The following is a 19916-nucleotide window of genomic DNA, read 5'->3' as shown; positions in this document are numbered from 1 at the left end:
CACTCAAGCCAGGAAAATCGTCAAGTAGGGTAAAACAGCCAGAATAGCCCTCACCTCCCCCAAAATCTGGCTGAGGTTATAGCCACTAGAAAAACCACCCTAGCTGACAACCAGACCAACTCTGCCTCTTACAGCGGTTCAAACGGGGCACCCTGCAAACCCCACTTAACAATGGAGAAGTCCCAAAAAGGAACTATCTCTCTGACAAGTGGCAGCTGCAACCTCAAACTCCATAGTAACCTCAACACCAGGGAAGACAAGGTGGAAAAGTCATCAGAAAAGGAACAACATGCCTGAATAGCAGCCCACTAGGTAGAAAGAGTGCTAGGGATCAAACTTTTCAAAAGACTGTCTTGGAAAAGATCCAGGTTCTTGAAAGGATCAATTTGAGCAGGATCCTTTGACCAGGGACTGCACCAAGAAAAGAAAGACCCCCAATGCTTCAGGGTAGACTGCTTCCGAGAAGACTGATATCCAAAACAACCTGGGAAGACCAACCCAACTGGATCAAACCTACCCGTTCAATAGCCAAGCCGTCAGACACAACCAACAGGCCATCCGAGGTGATAACAGACGAAACTGAAGGGGAGAGGTGTTGTAAGGAACAAGAACCTGACCCTTGGCCAGAGACAGAAGGAGGGAAAACCAGTGACAGTGGGGACAATAAGGAACAATGAGGATCACTTGAGTCTTTTCCAAATCTAACATTCTGCAGCACCCTGGGGAGCAGAGGAATTGGGGGGAAAAACATATAGCAACCCTGTGGCCATGGTATTGGTAGAGCATCCACCACCCAGACAAGGGGAGACGGGAGCTCCATGGAAAAGTGATGGCATTCGGCATTGTCCCCAGAAGCAAACAGATCCAGCAAAGGAACCCTGAACCTGCAGCACTTTGAGGAATAAGGGCCAAGCCAGGTGATACATCACTGATGACAGGTTCCTGCTGAGACTGTCTGCCCAGAAATTCATCTTCCCCCAGAAGTACACTGCCTTGAGACTCAGAACATTCACCTCCGTCCATGCACAAATCTGGGATGCAACTTGATTGAGTGACCTGCATCGTGTGCCTCCTTCCTTGTTTAGGTACATTCTGGCAATATGATTGTCTGTCCGGACCACCACATTTTGACCTTGTAGGTACTCCTGAAAAACCACCAAGGCCCTCATCATTGCCATAAGTTCCATCCAGTTTGAGGACTGTTGACTCTGCCAGGGAGACCAAAGAGCCCCCTCCCTATGTGACCCTTTCATCCGGAAGAAAAGCAGGCCCCATTTGATTGTCCAGACAAGCCCCGATAAATGTCTTAATCTGGGGTGGAGTAAGGTGAGACTTCAGAAAATTCACCAGCAGACCAAAGTTGACCAAGGCTTTGAGCACCAACTCCACGTCTTGCTGAGCCTTTAAAAGCGACTGAACAGTCATTATCCAATCATCCAAATAAAGATAAGGGACAACACCTTTCAAATTTAAGAAAGCAACAAAACGGGCCAAAACCTTTGTGAAGACCCAGGGAGATGTAGCCAGGCTGATCTGGAGGACTTGAACCTGAAAGTGCTGGCCGAAGACTGCAAACCTCAGAAACAACATACTCTCCACATGCTCGGCATGTGAAAGTAGGTGTCTTGGAGATCCAGGATGGCCAGAAGGTCCCTATTCATGAGGAGATGAATGATTGATTGCAGGAACACCATCCGGAAATGCTCCACCAGCAGAAGTCTATTAAGTGACCTGAGGTTGAGGATGGGCTAAAAGAACTCGTCTGGCTTTGGAACCAAAAACAGGGTTGAATAGAACCCCAAACACAGATGACCCTCCGGGAACAGGGATAATTGCTTATTTCTTCAACAACATCGTGATGCTCACCTTGAGACTTTGTAACTGCCCTGTATCTTTTGGAGAAGCAGTAATTCTGAAGCTTGGAGGTGGCGAGTATTATTTGAATTGTTTACCTGCTAGCCTTGTTCCACTAATGAAAGGACCTTGACGTCTGTCACTGTATGCTTCCATAATGAAAGAAAAGCCCTGAAACGACCTCCAACTGCCATATAATCATTTTGTCTGCTGGACAGGAGAGGTACTGGAAGAAGAGGGTTGGGATTTATTATAGAAGGCAGCCTCCTGACCACAGGCCCATTCTCGAAAGGGATGATGATCAGCAGAATGAAAAACTCCTCTTCGGAAACCCCTTTGCATCTTATCCATCCCTTGTATAAAAGGGTGTAGATTCTTCTTTTCCTCTGCGTCCTTCTCAACCGTGTCAGTGAGTTCTGGGCCAAACAGTTTGGGGCCAAACAGTTTGGGGCCAAAAAAGGTAGTTTACAATTCAAGGAGTATTGACCTGCATCCAGCTTCTAAGATTACAACCATAAGAATTGTCTGCCAGAAATGGAAGCACAAGCTGCAGAAGTGGAGACCCAGAGACTACAAAAACAGCATCTGACAAAAACTGTGACAAAAGTTCCATGTTGGCCTCAGGTTTGCAGGATCCTCCTGAGCCTGGGGGCAGTCAAACAACACATGAAAATATTTCAGGACAGCTTGGGTGGCATATGCCATATAAGTAGTGGCCTGGATCCTATAATCAGCAGCTTCATAAACCTGCTTCAAAGCTTTATCTGCCGAGTCCGAGAGGACAGCATCCTCAGAGGCCAAAGAGGAAGAGAAGGACATGGATGCCAAAATAGTATTAACCTTAAGGAGCTGAGGGAATCTTTCTTTAAAACCTTCTAATAAATACTGCTAGTGAAGAAAACGAGGAATAGGTACTTTGTCAATATCTCTCCACTCTTTATGCAGCATATTCTCAATGACGTCATAGAAGGGCAAGCAGTCAGAGTCAGAAGCATTATACCGTGCCAAAAATTCATCTTCAGCCATTCGGAAACCCCAACTGCTCCCTGATATGGGACCAGACTTATTTAAATTGCTCAGACTGTATATATCTGCCTCTAGAGTCCTCTTGGTCCTCTACATCGTCATCCAACCTCTGAAGCATGGCATGCAAGTCCTTTTCTTTTAATGCAGTATTCACTGCCTCCTTAATTAAAGATGTAAATCATCCCGTGAAATATGTAAGAGTTCCTCAGAATCCTCCTGCTCAGGGGCCTGGGAATGTTTCGGCTTCTTCAGACGCTTAGCCTTAATACAAAAAATCACTAAGACAACCACCAGAAAGCACAAGCTACTGCAACACCAGTACTTCCTGTTTATTAAGGATGCACTTGGTGACTGGATCGCTTCTCGTGAGATCCGACTGCCCAATAAATCGCAGTTATCCCTGATGAAATGTGTCAAAAGACACATGCAGGACCAAGGAAGCCATCATGCTGGCCCCTTCTCCGCCCGTACTCCAGATGTGACTGCAGCTCCCTGCCCCAGCTCAGCGCATGAGCAGGAAGCGCGTCTGAAGCCGGAGACACAAAGGCTGCTACATGCCCCAGCAGCACAGGACGAGCGCCGACACAGAAATAACGGTGTGTCATGAGTAAACTAAAACACTAACAGCCTAATAAAACTCCTTTTGTGTGGAGGGCAAAACTTCATAGGTTAGGACTGGGATGAGGAGGGCCCATGGAAGGATAGTGAGGCGGAAGGTTTTGCAAAATGGTGAGCACGTGCACTTTAGGAGACAAGTGATTTGTTCACAGTCATCATAAAATGGAGAAAAATTCATAATAAAAACTAGTCTGTGTGCAAAAAAAAATAAAAGGCTGATTTGCGACCTGACTTTTCTACATCAGGGCCTCGAAGTAGTTTGCTTTTTAGCTGTATTGTATATCAGCGGCTGCTTGTACCTTTTTAAAGTGGTGGGGTGAGTAAAGTGTCCCACCACTTCGCAAAAAAAAAAAAAAAAAAACCCTCCCTCTCCAACGTAAACCACCCCTCTGCCCTAAAGCCCAAATAACACTATAACACAAACTCTACATGTACATGCACTATACACTTAAATGCACTACACACGTACATAACATTAAACACATGCGTTACACAAACTTTGCACATTAAAAAAAACATAAAAGCCACTTACCCACGATGCCGGAAGAGTCCCCTAACCAATCCAGGCGCTGCTCTCATGCTATTAACCAGCATCAAAGACGTCTCTGGATTGGATGGCACGTCCACGCTCCTGAAGGCTCTGAAGGCCTGTGTCTGGTCTTCACCTAGATGTCCTAGACAGCTGAGAGGAGAGCTTGAAAGTGCACAGGTCGCTTTAGGCAGCACACAGCAGCCGGCCAAAACGAAATGGGCACTTTGGAGTGTCCTTGCCAGGCATTACTCCAGCCCTTTGCTGCCGAAAGCAGAGCCAGTCCTCTGTTGCCGGCAGCAGAGAACACACCCAGCATGTTTTTGGGCTGGTGCGCGCTGCGGAGGGGAATAAAATAGCAATTAAATATTTTCATTGCCATTCTGTTTTTCCTGCGCAGCCTGCAGACGGCGGGGGCAACGCTTCCCCGCCCTCGAGAACAAACTGCCACTTGTGTATATTTAAAAAAAAATTGGATGGAGTTTTCCCCCTACGGTCAACTGTTTGATTGTCTCGGATTAATAATGAATTATTTGTTTTGTGTGGAGAACTGACGTGGCCCCAAACACAGAAGTGCCATGTACCTTTACAAGGGAAGTGAGGGATAACAACTAGGGTTCGAATTCGATTGGTAAACACCAGACCAGACAAAGGGCCTGATTACAACTTTGGAGGAGGTGTTAATCCGTCCCAAAAGTGACAGTAAAGTGACGGATATACCACCAGCCGTATTACGAGTCCATTATATCCTATGGAACTCGTAATACGGCTGGTGTTATATCCGTCACATTTGGGACTGATTAACACCTCCTCCAAAGTTGTAATCAGGCCCAAAGTTTAAAGGCATGCTCTGGGAAGAGAAAAGAGGATTTAAGAAGGCGTTCATTCCCCATGCCCATCTGGTGCTACTGGAAACAGCCAAAGGTGGACAAATCTCCAGCTGGGCAAGCGCGAGTCAGGTGATGGCTCACGCGCCTTTAAAGCGAAAATGGATGCAATGTTTACCAGCGAGCCCATTTTAACTCAACTTTGCAACTTGTTCGGATGTTAGAGATCTTTTTTCTCACAGAAATGTAAAAGGGGCGCAAAACTATCAATTTTATTATAAAACTACAAATTAAAAGCTGGCAACCACGTTGATTGCGGAAGGTTTGCGAGACAAAAAAGTAAGCAGCATTATAGTTGTATGTTTTGTTTACTTTTTTCTTTCTGTATAACTGCTCGTGGTTGTGTTCTTTGAAATTCACAAGTAAGCAGCATAATTATTTTTCTCGGACCGTAGGCGTGTGCTTTCTTTTTTTCTGCGGTTTTGTGCGCCCAGGGAAAGCCGTTTGGAAATAGGATACTGCTGTTTGTTCCTTTGCTTAACGCTGCCAAAAGACTTATCTGTTTTTGAAGTCGAGGCAAATGAGTAGGCCTTTGTGAGAAACTTGAGGAATTGCAAAACACTCACGCTTTGAGCATGTTCCGCCGAGCTTTGCCTTACAGTGCCCTTTATTTAACTACAGTTCCAACCTGCAGGGCTTCCTGGTGTCACTTCGATGGTGGGTGGTATTTTATTTTGTTAATTGGAGAAATAGGGATTCGATTCTCGTTTGCTTTGCCTGCTTAAAATGACTCGGAGCGCTATTTCCCCTAATCAGAACTGACACTCATGATCTTTAAACGCTATGACGGAGCTGTTCTTGAGTTTTACTTTGCCAAGAAATAGATCGATGTGTCAGCTGGAGCTGGTGACTTCCTGTTGTTAAGCAAGTCTATTGATTTTATATTTTTAGGGGACGAAATGGAATCTTCATTATGAAAATCGCCGAAGAACTAATTTTTTGACAAACAGAAGAAACGGTAGGTTGCTAATGCCCTCATTGTATAAGGGTATTCTATACGTTGAACATACTTGTCTGTTTGTGCTTTGGCTCTTTTAGTTTGCACATCAAAATAACTTTAGTAAAAAAAAAAAAAAAGTAAATTATTTAGTAAAATGAATGAATAAGAGGATTAGGTAGAGCACTGGGTTTCAATTCCGGCATATGATTTACCTTTTTCATTTTTACTTTAACTGACATTTAAGTTCGCTTGAAAATAAATAAATGTTTTGGGTTAAAATTTTGTTGAGTTACGATTTATATATATATATATATATATATATAAGGTTTCAGGGACATTGTAGTTAGGTTCTGAATTTATTCGCACAAAATCATTGAAATTCAGCAGTTAAGAACTATGGTTAACTCAAGGGACTATAACTCTTGCCCTCACCATGCACAGTTTTCTCATCAATAATGTTATTGCAGATGTTGCAGTGATAGTATCAAGATGTCACAGAAGGTGTCATTAATGATGTAATATGTGGATTAATTAGATATGCATGGCGAAGGCGCGAGTTATAGTTACCTTAGGGCGCGAGTGAAGATTTGTCAAGTGGCGCCAAAGTTATTGGCAAAACAAAAAACACTCTTCCTATGGAAACTAGGTCCTAACTATAAGTCCCTACTGGTGACCTCCAGCAGGTAATTGACATTACATATTAACGATATATATATATATATATATATATATATCCACCATCCGTGAACAAGGCTACGGCTAAAACACGTTGGGAGGAAGACCGTTTCTGTTTTGTTAATACATTTTGCAACTGTTCGCTTGTGTCTTGACTTTTCTTTACATTGGAGAAGAAAATACGTGCAGCATATATATATATATATGTATATATATATATATAAAATAATAATACTAATAATACTCCAATGCTCATTCCGGGCTCAAAGACGGCCCATGAGAGGTGGCCCGAAAACCGGCAAGAGCAGACCGGTAATTTTAATCACATACAACAAAAAACAATGAAGAACGCGCACTCAGGACTTGAAAGCAGTAAAGCAAAAGCTTTTAATCACTACGCGTTTCGGCTGTCAACACAGCCTTGATCACGTTGTATATATACAGTTTTGATTTTAGTATAATGGAAGAGATAACATTAGTCATTACGTTTACAGAAATTAACTAAATAGAAATTATAGGTTAGGATTGGTATGAGACGTAGGCATAGAATGTGAACAAAATAATTGTAAAGCAAATGGAAAATATTTATATTTAAGGTTATAAATGATGCTTGGGATAGTTAAGGTTAATTAATTCACATAATTAAAAATGTATTTTAAATATATAAAGAGTACGTAATGGAAGATAGATGAATAACAATAACACAAAAACGAACGTAGGATAGGAGTAGGGCACATTGTAGTGAGGTCAAGGTAGAGTTAAAGCACGTACAAAGCTTTGCTTGATGGTGTACTAGCAGCAAACATAGTTGTGGGTAGATGTAGTGGTATTTATTGTAACATATTAGAATTTCTTATGGCCCTGACTCATACATGTATTGATGCAAGAAGTGCCTTTTGAGACTCTAAGCTTCCCAAATGTCATATCATTCCGTGGTGAGCAGACATCTTAGATTTCCCTGGACAAACCTGGTTTTGTGGTGTCTTTCCCTGCATCTTCCTGCAGTTTTGTAATTTGAATTCATGTCCAAGTTTTCGGGGCCTGTCTGGTGAGTGTGTACATTAAAATATTAAAATATAGTGCACTGTCATTTTTCCAAAAACCCTCTCCATTTAATTTAGAGCAGGAAAAAAACGTCAATTGTTTAGAAGGCCCCTCTGCTGTGCAACATTATTATTGCAGCACCGCAGGGCATAAGGATGGACGAATCTGAATCCAAGGGGTCCCTCAGCTGATCCCCAGGCTCGCCAGCCTCTCTCTGGGCTTCATCATAGCTGGGCAGAGGGAGTGGCGAGGTCATATAATGAAAATATTTTTGTACCATTTTCATTTAATTTAACATGTAATAGATTGGCCCAATTTTAATGCTATTTTATGCTTTAAAAAGGGACCGTGCACGTTTTCAGTTGCCCATTGTAGATTTTTTAATAATTATTTCATGGATTCTTCTACATCTCTCCATTACCTTTCATTGCTCTCCCTCGCAGGCACATATTATCACAAATTAATGCTTATTCAGGCCTAGCTTTCTGCTACTTGTCTTTCTCTTTTTACTGTTTTAAAGGTCAGAAACTCAGCCAGAATGAGACAGAATAAACTACACATGTAGCAACTTGAGTTGTCTGTAATATTCTTCTTGAACTAGACAAACCTTTCTTGAAGTAAACAAAGGGCACAACGTCTACAATGCAGATTTTTATGTCTCATACTTGTCATATTGTTTGGAGGATATGTCAGTGTAGTTGTTCCAGTTCATGGCCAATGCCAACATGTAATCCCACTTTAATGTCTATTGTCGATCTCAATTTTTGGTTTCGAACATCTGGTCACCCTAAATCGTTCCTTTGCAGGTGCAAGATCACAAAGTGTGAATATAAAAAGTACTGGTTCGGAGACATTGATTGACAGGCTTTTGGTGATAATTTATCCACATATTTCTTACCTGTCGCCAATGGAATAACACTGTACAAGATGGTTCTGACGGGAACATGGATGCAGGAATTGCTAGACTATGGAAGGACGATTAAGTGAACACACAAGACAGCATCATTCTTTGCCTTTTCTACTTCACCCATTGGACAGCAGAAACACAAGTTAACACCAAGTATATTGTAAGGTGCATTTTCGGACTAGATTAGGACACACAAATAATTTATTCCAATTTGCTTTCCTCTGGCCGACTGCTTGTTGGTCTGCAAAAGTAAAACCACAACCGGACTGCCAGTGTTGCACACCAATCCTAAAACTATGTAACATGAAGCAACAAGGGTCATCCTGTATTTGCGAAAAGAACGACTACACATAAACTCGAAACTAATACTTGGGGAGGAGTGTTTCATTGGTGTGCAACAAAAGGTTTGGCTGGCTTTGCAATTATGCTAATATTAGCAAAATGTATGTAGTTTGCATAATTGCATTTAAATGTTTTCTTGCATTAAGACCACTTAACTTTAGATTGAAAGCTGTTTATAACAGATGAACCTGCTGAAAGAATCTAATGGATAAACTCCAACTACATATGATTTAGTGCTGCGAGGCATTCACAATCAGACACAAAATTATATATATGGAGCCTGATCTCATGCTCAGTCGCCACATTCATTTGTATAAGGTGTGCAGCATTATGCAGAACAAGGCACAGTTGTGCACCACTGACGGAAAGACGTATGGACTGAGTGGGATGGATTTGTTTGGCATAAAAATAAAACTAAGGAGGTGTTCGCGTCCAGCCCAAAATATTGCAGTGGAAACGGCTGTGTGATCACTTCATTCAGTAACGTATGTGCATCCAATGAGGAGGTACTCTTTTAGAGCATTGTTAACATATTAGACTATGATTTGGTGCTTTCTGGACCTTTAAAACAAGGCTCAATGCTTTTTAAAAAGGCAGGTATTTTATAAAGTTAAACAGTTTGCTATACATGGATTTATATGAACGAGCATGTGTTAGATGTACCTGGCAGTATAGGGTTGTTAGTAGGTACACCACGTTTTAGATATGCATTAACATCACCCAAAGTATGGCAAATAGGTAACATTTCGACATTTAAGGGAAACCCTTTTCCTTGCTTTGAACTGCTCTCTGGCACATGGAAAAATAATTAGGGCTATCATCTCTAGCCCTGTCCATCATCACAAATAATATGTTTGATTAGGAACCCTCAACGTCCGTTCCCAGGCAGTCATCTTGGGATGTCGAAGCCCTGTTCTCAGGCTGCCATAGTCCTCCAGCAACTGAGCAAGAAATGTAGAGTAATCAATATTTTCGATTTCTTCTCAAGACTGGATATGTTACTTGTACTGATCCGGTGGTTGTCCCAAACCTTAGCAATGTGGCTAAATATTCCTTCAAAAAAGCGGAAATAAACAACAAAAAAACGTTGCGTTTGGTAGGAGAGTTGGCTTTCCAACGTCAGCCTTTCTATCCTCTATATGTGTCGTGGTTGACTGAAATGCTCCTTTTACTTTGATGCTGTGAATCTAGCATAAGGGCGAACTACCAGTTTTAGTCCAATGCACCTTCAAATCATTACTGAACTTTCCCTACAATAGACCTTTGAAAAGGTAAAACTTGCATCCATCCATTCATCTGTCTGTTCATCTGTCCCTCTGTCCATCCGTTTATCCATCCATCCATAACTATAGCCACTGGTTGTAATTAAAATATATTCATTCTCTACATTTCACATTAAAAGAACACAATAAAGGGAAGTAGATCACAAGTCATTGACTAAAAAACCAAAAGGCTTATTAATATCAGCTATACTCATGCTACTCTTGCTTGACCACTTTACCATAACTATGCCTACCCCGAAGGCCCAGGGATGGTGCCTCCTAACAGCCTTGTTCCTTAGATCTTTTCTTCCCTGCTGGAACCTCTACAGATGAGTAGCAGAAGGAAACTGAAGAATCTCTACCCAGCATTCAAACATTTTTGGTTAATGTGCTATTATCCTAGCATACTGTTCACTAAATTGTGGTACTCCACGGACCATATAGTGCCAAAAACAATTGGCCCTCGACTTTCTTCTGCAATTTCATCTGCTTAAAGGACTTAAAATTCCTCCCTATGACAACATGATCTTGCTCCACCCATCCCTAGTGCTCTGGTTACCAATGCAATTGGTCGCTCTTCAACCATTCTGGCTAATAGGAGTCAGTAGAACATGGAGTTAGTGGAACACAGATTTGCCCAATAAAATTGTAACTACTGTTTTGCAAAGGCACCAGCTAACAATGAGCATCATGCACATCTGCATTAAAATATAGATATTTATAATGATGTAAACCTCTTTACTCTGAGGCTAAAAGCACAAGGAAACCATGTTCCACTAAGACCTTGTTCTTTAACAGTGACAACATGAGCACTACCAACATTGCTGGTGTCCTTCTCAATGCCAGATTCATCATCAAAAATGTGAGAAATATTTAGGACAATCTTAGTGACAGCTTTCTGCACCTTGAAGCCGTCATTAAAGCTTTCCATAATAAAATTACAAATTTCCTGTCAACCCTAAGCATTAACAATGCCACACTCAGCATCTCTGATTCTTTTTCTTGGAGAGTCATCATGTGACCGTATGCTCACTCATTTGAACATGTTCTGAAAACTATGTTACTAGCCCCGTCACCACTTTAATCTGCCTTTCATTCTGCTTTGTTACCCTTCAAATAAAGTACTTTAAATTTTTCATATACATCTTCTATACTTTCCCAGGTTATCTTCCTAGGTGGTTTAAATACCTTGTTGAATATACCCCAGTGAATTGTTGCTCACATAGACAAATGTGGCTTTGTCTAGTTTGTCGATTTCTGACAACATTTAACTGCACCTAATGGGCTTGTCTTTCTCTAATACTCTCAATCTCTGTATCCTTAGCTACCAATTATTTTCATCTAGCAATATTCTCACCAATTTCCAAATTGATTATGAGATGGAACCTGCCCTATAGTAGGTGCAGAGTGATGGCTACTCAATTTAATGTGGAACTTCCCCAAATAAATAACATTGAATCTCATCAACCCCTGTTCATAAAGAGTCACAGTACACCAGAAAATCACTAAATCAGGAACTACAGTCACAGCATTGCTATACTAGAAAGTCAATTAGACTTCTGAGGATAAATAGGAGACGAGGGAATTATCTATTTACATTCTCCTACCCAGATCTCTGCACAAGGGCACCCTGCAAGAAGATGTAGGCTCTCGTAAACTATGATTAATGTGAGTGTACATTTGCGTGCTTCAGCGCCAGTGGTGGGGGATGTGGTGGTCAGACTGAGAGGTTGAGAGATCGCTCCGTCGGCAGTACATTGATGTGCGGTCGCCACAGCCCTCTCTGCTCAGTTTTGCTTTAACATTTTGTATGTCACTTTGCCTCTTCCTGATACTGTCATCTCCCTGCCAAAACCAACAAGGAAGGAAATCACTCGTAAACAGAAGTCTTTGTTGTGGATCCATAGATGCACACTGGGGCCCAAACACCATGATGTACTAGGCACAGCAGTGAAGGGCCACTGTGTATACAATTTCTTATGCGGCAAGGCAAGAGGTGCAAGTCAACTGGACAACATATTGCAGCACAAAGCAATAGCTTTCACGTTTTGGTATCAGAGCTTGGTGCCCACCAGCCGTGTTCACTATTTTCCTCAGCCACAGTTGAACAAGGGGGTTCCATGCAGCAGGTCGTGCTGGGAGTACTGCTCTGCAACCACTGGGTAACTTGTAGATACTGTCTGTCGGAGCTGGAGCTTAGAATGTACTCCGAACCTCTCCAACTCTGAGACCAGGGAACAGATTTAAATTTGACTAAAGGCCCTCACTGAAGGCAACCAGAGGTATGCACAGTCGAGCGTTCAGCAATGGGGAGAGATCACAACAGGTCCTTGCAGTGCCAGTCCTCCCCAAGTCTCACAATGTAGAGATTGTGGTTTTTGATACGGTGAAGCATGGATCGTGCTATTTGATATTACAAGTGTGGCTAAAGGCCACTTCTGCACTGTGGGATGCACAAGTCCTATTAAAGCACACCTGGTAGAATTCCTTTTGCCTTGATGCATGCTCCCACTTCAGTGCACACGAGAGGACAAAAGGCCTTTTGGAGGATTCTCAGAATTTAAACTTTCAGCCAGTGTTCTACATTTTATGCCTACTTCAGGCAATTTTCAGAAGGGGCAAAAAATAGCCCGAAAGCCCTCTGAGATCGGACTTGTTGTTGAAGTCAGAGAACCCCAGAACCCAGCTGATAAAGTAGGTACTTGAGCACACTCAAAGATGACTACTCAGTATAAATGTGCACAATCACATAACTTTTTTGTTGAAACTTAATGAAATTCCTTAAAAGAATGTGCACCATTTTGTGAAATTACATAGTATTACACTTATAGAGCAAAATATGTCTTTCCATTACTTTGCATGACTTTTTCTGTGAGCACGAACTTTGCGTAAAAACATCTCATAGGGTAACAGCAGGAGACAGGTGTGAGCATCAAATGCCTCTCAGCAAGACATTTTCTATGTGAACGAGTATTCCACGAGAAAATATTTTAAAAAACAATTTTCATGAATTATGTGTAACACAAAAATAAAAAATGACGTGAACTTCCCTGGCATAGATGAAGCTTTACACAGGCAAATTACTAAACCAAGCCTCCTGATACCATCGAAGTCCCTGTTAAAGACTGGTCACCACAAGCACACAGTAAGAGAGTGGTAGGTGGTATCACCTCTCTTTCAGCTGTAGGCCATTCAAAGCAGAGAACATATACATTCTAGACGCTCCTTGCACCGGAGAAATTGAAATCCAAACCCTGTGATGTAGAAGCCTTGTTTTGAAGATTTGCAGTTGTGAGTGGGGATAACTACTGTTGTGTTCTAAAAAGAGGGACTTTCCCTGTGAATTGGAGCTTCGCACTAAGTCACTTTGAATTTTAGGCTTTGTGGCGGTGTTAGTAGGGGCACCCTGTTTGGTGTCTGAAAGGGTGTTATGGTCGATTTGGAATGGTTGAATATCACCTGTTTGGCAAGACTGGATACATTTTCCTGGGACTAATGAAAGGATACATTCAGTAGTCCAACCTTCTGAGGGCTAAGATCTCGATTGGAGTTTCAGCAAACTAAAAGATTAGGAGGGCAAATATCTAGCAGTGAGTGAGAAGATGGCATGGGTTAATGGAATGGGCTGCAGTGAATATTGAAGTGATAAAGGTGGATATATCCATAGCACCAGTAATTGTTAACCCTGAGTTGCTTGAGCAAAGAAGATGGCCAACGATGCTCTCGTTGCCACGTTAGTTTGCAATATTTACTGTAATTCACATACTTTTGGGGACTCTTTAAATGCTATTGTTTTATCTTAAGAAGCCCCGCTCAACAAAACCATTTCAAATGGAAAAAGCCCTTCAGTTTGATTAACTTTTTTCAACCCATTCCATTAACGAATTGTTCATTCCGTGGTTCCCTCCTAACACGGTGTTTCCACTCTTTGTTTTTTACCCTTTCGGGCACATAATGCAAACATGTAGGTCAGAAATGTAATGATTCAGGACCTACCGAAGTTCTAGCTTTGCAGAAGAAAAGGTTACTTTGCATTACTCCTGAGTCTTGGGTGTGAATTCCATGAGCAGATAGGCAGTGATGCTTGAAACAATCTGTAGCTAGTGCCTAAAAACGAAACTCGGGTGGCATCTCAAAAGACTGTGTTTTTTTTTATTTGCCATAACATAACTTGGTGGCCCCAAAAACTTCAACTAGCAAAAATATATTATGATTATTTTAAAAAGTCACAAGATCCATCCGAGACTGGTAATGTAGGAAGACTATAGAGATTGAGGGTGAGAGAGAGATAGTCCAACATTAGTATGATTGCACTTGAGGCATTATGCCTGAAAATTAAGGTGATTGATAAGTGATGTCTTCAACTTTCTTAGCTTTTCAGTTCCAAAGGTAAATGAAGTGAGTCAAAGTAAATAGGTAAATATTTAACCTGCTGAAGACATTGCAACTGATCGTTAGCAGCTCCATGTAAGCGGAATACACAACGGCAAAGAAGCACTTTGTGTTATGGCCAATTAATTCGTTAGACATGTTCACTGAAGAAAATTCAGAAATGATCAAATGAGCTGAAGTTCTTATTTTTATATGTTTTCGATGCAGTGACTGAATTATTTATACAAAAATGCTTTTATTCCTTCATATGCTTACTTAGCGTGTAAGGCTACAAAGTGGTAATACATTTCAGCTACAGCTGAAGAAAATGGCATAATCTTGCTCTCGAATTTCCAAGAAAATGTTGTGAAATTATGCTTTTAGAGGTTTGTGCTATCTCATGTGACCTACATGCTAAGGCACCTTTGCATAAAAAAGACTCACAAGATACATGTAGAAGACTGGTCCGAGCAGAAAATGTCTAGCAGCTGGCATTTTCTTCACTAACAAGCCTCGATATGCAAAAACAATAATTTCAAATTGCATGTGAAATTTCGAGAAATTTCACAAATTTTGTATTACACAAATTTCACAAGTGTAATTAGATTTCTCCCAGACCTTCTTTTACCACCAGGAAGAATAATGCAGTGATTTCCTATGAAAGCAGTAATGTGTGAACCATAAGTAAAAAGAGCTAAAGCCAACATAATGCGAAGTTGGAAATGAGTGATGGATAAGGACTTCTGACCCCTCGCATCTGCCCATTTCACTTCACAGTGTAAATATAAGTTTATGACTTAGATTCCCTATAAGCTTGCCTTTCACACTAGCATCGATCCCCTATAAAAGAGGAAGAAGAAGAAGAAATGCTAGCTTTGAGGACGCTATACGTAAAAGCTATCTTATTTTGATACGTTTTCATCTGCTTTTATGGTGAGATTATTCAATGTACGCTTTTGAGTTCCTATAGTATTGAGTTCTTGTTATTTTCAGAAAGTTGGAACAAGAGTTATTAATCTGCTTGAAATGTACTTGTTCTGAGCATGTTGGTGGATCTCGTTTGGTTAGGTGGATTGCTGATTGGATCATGGAAGAAAATGTCTATTTACACGATTTGAGGAACAGCTATTTACCGTAGCATGTGACATAGTCACTGTCCTGGTGGAAATGCCCTAGAGCAATAAACTATTCTGTCACTAGACCTAAGTCGGTTTACTCGGGTTTCAAAAGAAAAGCTCAGTAAACCCTTGCCGCTTATTTTTGGGATCCTTGAAGAGGTTTACGCTAATGTCACCATTGGATGATGAGCAAAACAATACACATATATTAATATCAGTATAAAGAATGTGATGGTGATCAAAGTCGGCATATGTTTATTTTGGTTAAATATAATTGTAAAGCAGTTCCTATCGCACGTCTTTAATTAACTGCAGCATGAATTTTACTTATTGAAATTATTTCAGCCTTCTCACACCACTCAATTCTTTACTAAATCGAACCTAAATCTATTTAAACATGTATAGAGAGTATAAAGATAGTCTCATCTTAAAAGGTAACATCACTTTTCGAATGCAACACAACAGAGGGTATTCTCTTGTAATGCAAGGATATAATGTTGATTAAAATCAAGACCCAAACTAGGTTAAAATATATTTAACATATGATACCTTATATAGTAAATTGCCACGTGAGGCTAAAAAAATGGTTCGAAGTAAAACCTGCCACAGTCTTATGCTGAATTAAAAACAGAGCTTCATTAGCTTGTCTCATCATTTTGGTGGGTTTTACAAGGTGCAGGGGAACACACTGCCCCTCAATATTTATTGATGTGTTTGTCCATCAACAGAGACCGTCACTCCTTGCACATTTTTCTTCACTAACTGTGAGTGATTTCATTAACAGTTAGTGCCAGGCCACTTTCTCCAAAACACATAATTAAAGGGGCCACTGAAACTTGGGGTCAGTAGCAGTGAGAACTCATGATTCAAAGTCAGCAGCGGAAAGTAGGACCTACTCAGACCTTCATAACGGTCTCTGGGTAGATGTGGGGAAGCAGTTTAAGGCTGACCTCAGAGAAGGCGTTAGTCTAGGTACACGTATTATTACAATTGCAATGAAATTTAAATTTCTAGCCAGAATTATGTTTTTCATAGCACATTCAAAACATCTGATATAACTTAAACATATTTATAGTTGAAACAGTAATCAAACCAGTGGAAAACAAGAAAGTTCAATACAAAACGCAATCCACCCATGTATCATAATGTGGGACAGTGAACAAGTAATCTCACTTTGAGTCTGGCAGTCTAAAACAATATACCACAAAAACATAATGCCAAGTCAAAATGCAGTACCTTCAGTGCCTGTAAACTAAGAGGACAGTCTCTTGAAATTCAACTAACAGTATCTGCAGAACTTGTAAATGAAGGGGAAAGGGTATTGAAATCCATGGGCCAGATGTACCAAAGGATTTTACCCATTCTGTGTCTATGGGAAAAAGCTTTTGTACATATGGCCCCATATGTGTAGTGAAAGGAGCCGTAGAGGCATACTGATCTTCACATGGTATGGAAGATAGACAACTCACAAGGTCAGGAACACAAAGCACTCTTAACTGACCACAACAAACCACAAAAGGCATAGGAATTAGAGATCATGAGATTGGTCAAAAGGGGAGCTAGGTAAATGGAGCATAAACAAACTTCAATGCAGAGAGAGGTTGCATTTCAGAATATTGTATACAAAAAATGTTCAGAGAATATTGTCTAACATAAATATCTTGTCCTCTATAATTTGTTAAGAATATTTAGGCAGTGCCTAGTTTGAGCCTGTAGTTGCTGGTGGGGACCACTGGCACTCATTTTTGGGGACCGGCACTTATTTTTCGCATCAGACATTTCCCGATGGCAAGAGAGAGTAAAACAATCAAAGGGCAAGACAGGAAGAGAAAGATGGAAAACCGTCCCAAACGGAGGAAGGAGGAACCAGGAAGAGTGAACTAAAGGAGCGGATAGTATCAAGTAGCGGAGTAAGGAGGCATGAAGTGGATTAAAAACCGCACAGACATTTAGCAGCGTCAACCAGTGACGTCTGAGTAGAGTTTTGGGCACTGGCACTCATTCTTTTACAAATTAAGCACTGTATTCAGGACTACATACTTATGTCAGATTATATTTTGGCTACAGTGTTCTGATACTATGTAGCAGTCTATCAGACAGTCTGCCTCCATCTCTGGACAGGGGTTTGGGGAACTCAGCAGATGTCTGTTAACAACTGTGATTGTCAAAGTAACTCCTTCAGCAACCTGTCTCTGTCCCATGGTGAGGGGTAGAGCAAGCTCAGTTTTTCTTAAGCAGTATCTTTGACCGGCTGGCATCTTCCATGAAGAGGAATGCTACTAACAGTAGAGCTGCTAAAATCTTAATTATAGCCGGAAGGAAATGGGCAGTATATTCAGAAGGAGCACACAGACTCTTTACCCAAATGATGTTCAATGAACTGAAGTGCAGCTCCGGCTTATATTTCTAAAGCTGGGCAGTTGGGTTGATGCCTGCTGCCTCTTAGTATCCACAGTATCATCACAAATTCAGAGGTCCAGCCAATCAGACTAGGTCCGTCTTTCTCTCCTCAGAAATGTGTCTGGGATAGCAGAATCCTTCGTCTAAATGTAGGGGCTCACTTGAATCCTCTTAGGGCTCCTCTGCTGTGAAACCTTGTGTATTCCCCCATGCAGGCTGTAAAGAAAGAACACAGCAGGAAGACATGGGGACAGGGGTTGTCATCTGTGGGCACAACTCATCCTCCATCTCGCAAATGCTGTTCTTACACTAAAGTAAGTGTGTGAAATCATTTACGAGTAACCCTAAACACAGATTTATTGGTAATACTTATAAGCCTTTTACTCTACTTCACTCCTTCACTCGAATTAATGTTCATAAAGGATTACACCAGAAATGATTATTGGTAATGGTCAAGAACATTGTACTAAATAAATGAACACAAAGGGCACCCTACGTTTTCCTAAGCCTATATGCACCCATGTTTAGGAGGAAGCCAATGGGCAGCTTCTCTATGTCATACTATGCATCCCAAATGTTACCCCTGGCATTCAACCAGGGCTCGAGTTGAGAGTGTCTAGGTGGCTGCCCCTTTAAGACTGTGATGAGGGAGGCTAGTTTGGAAGCTAGTGGGGGTGTCACCTCTCATTTTACAGAAAAGGATGTCCCTGCCGAGCACCAGATCACCTGTTTGAGTTGTCCATTTTAAGTAGGTGCCCAACAATCCGTGCTAGAAAATAAAAGTTCACTGAAATTCAGAAAGACTACCAATGATGGGGTAGAACAGCCACCGTGCTGATGCTTCAGTTTCGTTCCTAAACTGAATATGTATTTATCATAGAATGAAGGGTCCAGAAGAGGCAGGGCCATGAGACTGTATTATCATTTTAATGAAGCAGCAGTAGTAAGTACATTATACCAACTCACGTGACATCTGTACTGACACTAAAAACAGCCCTTTTTTGAGCGTTTGAAATAAAAAAAATAGGGACTAGAATGCATGACAGAATATCCTTCAGGAGTCTGTGACAGCCCACTTACTTCTTGTGTGGACGATAGCACAAAGAACATCAGTAAGCCTGTCCAGTCCAGTTAAAATGGAATGCTTCAGTCCCAGTTCCATTATGTAGCCCAAAGAAGATCCCTCTTGACCTGGTCAGACATGGTCTAGAGTTCCAAATAGGCTAAATATATTTCACTTTTTCTATTACAAAGTCAATAAGGCCAAAGCCTTCCTACTATTCATTATTTCTGTGGCAGTTTGTTGTTAGGCTGGAGGGCCCCAGTCGGCGAGGATGGGCCCTCAACTCTCCTTCTGAAGATCTCCTTCTATGTTGTTAGGATCTCTGTAAAAAAAGTGCACATACTTCCAGACTCCTCTTTGATTTCACACAGTGGTCATGGTTGAGTCAGGAGCAGTGACAATCCCAACAGCACTGTAGCACTGTACACTGGTCCAAATACGACCACTAACCCAGTGGAGATGTGGACAGACTCCTGGTGCCGCTTGAAATGGAGAGCAGCTCCACAAGCACCTGATATGAAGTCTGTTGGAGGATTACAATTGTCCTTGGAACCTACTTTACAAGACCCATGGTCATTTCCACCAATCATGGGGGTGCGGTTTAACAGAACCATGTGCACTCTTGGAATCTGTGAGTCATGCACCATGCTTTGGGGAGCTGTATGGGACCTGTAGAGTTACAGGCAGGACCCACTGCAGTGCAGCTTCTTGCTCCCGGTATTTGCAGCTTCTGTCTTAATCTGCAACCCAGTCATACTCTCCCAGACCAGGGAGTGGGAATGGGATGACCTTACAGCAAGGAACACACACTCAATGGTGCAGGGGCTCACCATAAGACGTTGTCACATTAATTGTCTTACTTTTCTATTTGTTAATGCCT

The 19916-nt window shown here is 41.4% G+C and overlaps 1 protein-coding gene across 4 annotated transcripts in view; it reads left to right on the top strand.

Annotated features, from left to right (window-relative positions):
* Window positions 1-19916, top strand: part of PLCB4 (phospholipase C beta 4) — a 985968-nt gene that overhangs the window by 85120 nt on the left and 880932 nt on the right. For 3 of the 4 annotated variants that reach the window (XM_069234142.1, XM_069234140.1, XM_069234141.1), the window contains exon 2: window positions 5806-5872. The exons of the other annotated variant lie outside the window; for it this stretch is intronic. The gene's annotated coding sequence lies outside the window, so the exon portion shown is untranslated. The remainder of the gene's footprint in view (window positions 1-5805; window positions 5873-19916) is intronic. 4 annotated transcript variants of the gene reach the window in all.

Source organism: Pleurodeles waltl, chromosome 5, assembly GCF_031143425.1.
Source record: "Pleurodeles waltl isolate 20211129_DDA chromosome 5, aPleWal1.hap1.20221129, whole genome shotgun sequence".
Lineage (NCBI taxonomy): Eukaryota > Metazoa > Chordata > Amphibia > Caudata > Salamandridae > Pleurodeles > Pleurodeles waltl.
This window is presented reverse-complemented; position numbering and strand designations above follow the sequence as displayed.